We start from the raw sequence: 2,561 nt of genomic DNA on the forward strand, positions 1-2,561 counted from the left end.
CCAAAACCTTGTCCACCTGACCTTCTCCCTCCCCAAAGTGCATAAACTTTAACCTACAACCCTTCCCACCGTCCCCTACACCAATGATGTCACTTGACTGGGTTCTTTCCACACCTCCCACCCGAAGAAACTTACCTCCTCCCCCCGCACCGTTCCACCTCGTTTCCCTGGACGGGGAACCGAAGGCACGGAAGTGCTGGCCAGCAACAGGAAGATTGCACAGGGACGGAAGGTGGCGGCCTGTATAATTAATGCTTTCATTTTAATTGATTTCAATATGGAAACAGGAGCCCTGTCGCTGAGCGGCAGGGGGGCTACCACGAGGCCTCGCCGTCACCAATATTGGGCCAGGCCCTCTCTCAGCAGCATTTTACGGCCACCACCACCCCCCCTCCACACCCCCCCACCCCCCCAGTCAGGAACCCAGATGTCAAAGGGTCTGTAAAATTCAGCACAGTATTCCAGATGTGGTCTCACCAAAACCCTGTACAATTGTAGCAAGACTCCTTTACTCCTATACTCCTATCCCCTTGCAATAAAGAACATGCACTTTGCCTTCCTAATTGCTTGCTGTACTTGCATGCTAACTTTCTGTGTTCCTTGTGCAAATCACATCCAAGTTTCTTTGAACTTCAACTTACAAGTTTCACCCCTTTAAAATATTCTTCATTTCTGTTATGACGAAAGTGTATAACTTCAAACTTCTACATTATACACCATTGCTATCTTATTACCCACTCACATAACCTGTCTATATCTCTTTGCAGCCTGTGTCCTCCCCACAGCTTACCTTTCTACCTAGTTTTATATCAGCAAACTTAGATATATTACTGTCTCTTCATCTAAGTCATTAATATAGATTGTAAACAGCTGAGGCCCAGCAGATCCTTGCAGCACTCCACTATTTACTGCCTGCCAACTTGAAAATGCCTAGTTTATGCCCACTTATTGCTTCCTGTCTGTTAAACAATCATCTATTCATGCTAATATATTACCCCAACTCCATGAGCCCTCATCTTCCCTATTAACCTTTTGTGCAGCAGCTTATCAAATGCCTTCTTGAAATCCAGGTATACTACATCTACTGGTTCCCCTTTATCTAACCTACTAGTTACATCCTCAAAAAACTCTAATAAATTTGACAAACAAGATTTCCCTTTAGTAAAATCATGTTGAAAAGTTCTAATCATATTGTGCTTTAAGTGCATTGTTAAGCTTTCCTTAATAGATTCTAGCATTTTCCCAACAGATGTTAGGCTAACTGGCCTGTAGTTTGTAGTTTTCTCTCTCCCTCCTTTCTTGAAAAGCAATTAACATTTTCCAACTTCCAATCTGATGGGACTGTTCCGAAATCTAAGGAATTTTGGAAAATCATAGCTGCAGAGATAGTGGATGTGCTAGCTATCTCTTTTAGAACCCAAGGGTGTAGGCCATCAGATCCTGAGGATTTGTCAGATTTTAGTCCTTTAATTTTCTGATATTAATTTCCTCACTTTTCAGCCCCTAGGTTACTGTATTTCTAGTATGGAACTAGTCTTCTACTGTGAAGGCAGACAAGATATTTGTTCAATGCCTTTGCCATTTCTTCATTCCTCATAAGAATTTCTCCTGTCTCTGCTTTTGAGTGAAAAACATTTACTTTAGCTACTCTCTTCCTTTTTAAATACCTATAAAAGCTCTTACAATCTGTTTTATGTTAATGGCTAGTTTAACCTCATTCTATTTTTTTCCTTTTTATCAACTTTTTGTTGACCCTTTGCTGGTTTCTAAAACAGTCTCAATCTTCAGACTTGCCTCCATTTTTTTGCAACATTGTAAGCCTCTTATAATCTAGACCGCAATTGTTGACAACGCGATCGGTAGGTGGCGCTGTTTTGGCACATGCGCAGATACAGCATGTGCCACGTAAACGTCACAGCTTGCGACTGTAGCAGCTGCCAGGACTAAAGATGGCACTGCTCAAAAAATCACAGAGATGAAACCTACACGTGGCAGAATACAATGGCCGGAGTGAGAGAGTGGAGTGGGCCGGGGAGAGCAGCGCGGGGAGACACAGCGGTAGCGGTAGCGGTGCTGGGAGGGGGGGGGGGGGGAGAGAAAGGGGGAGAGAAAGAGGGAGGGGGAGAGAAAGAGGGGGGGAGAGAAAAGGGGGGGAGAGACAAAGAGGAGGGGGAGAGACAAAGGGGGGGGAGAGAGAAAGAGGGGGGGAGAGAAAGAGGGGGGGAGAGAAAGGGGGAGAGAAAGAGGGGGGTGGGAGAGGGGGGAGGAGGGAGAGAGGGGGAGAGGGAGAGAGGGAGAGAGGGAGGGGGGGAGAGAGAGGGAGGGGGGGAGAGAGAGGGAGGGGGAGAGAGAGGGAGGGAGGGGGAGAGAGAGGGAGGGAGGGGGAGAGATAGGGAGGGGAGGAGGGAGAGGGAGAGGGGGAGAAAGAGGGAGAGGGGGGGAGAAAGAGGGAGAGGGAGGGGGAGAAAGAGGGAGGGGAGGGAGAGGGAGGGGGGAGAAAGAGGGAGAGGGAGGGAAGGGGGGAGAAAGAGGGAGGGGGGAGAAAGAGGGAGGGGGTGGGA

Source organism: Heterodontus francisci, chromosome 1 (genome assembly GCF_036365525.1).
Source record: "Heterodontus francisci isolate sHetFra1 chromosome 1, sHetFra1.hap1, whole genome shotgun sequence".
In the NCBI taxonomy this organism is placed as follows: Eukaryota; Metazoa; Chordata; class Chondrichthyes; order Heterodontiformes; family Heterodontidae; genus Heterodontus; species Heterodontus francisci.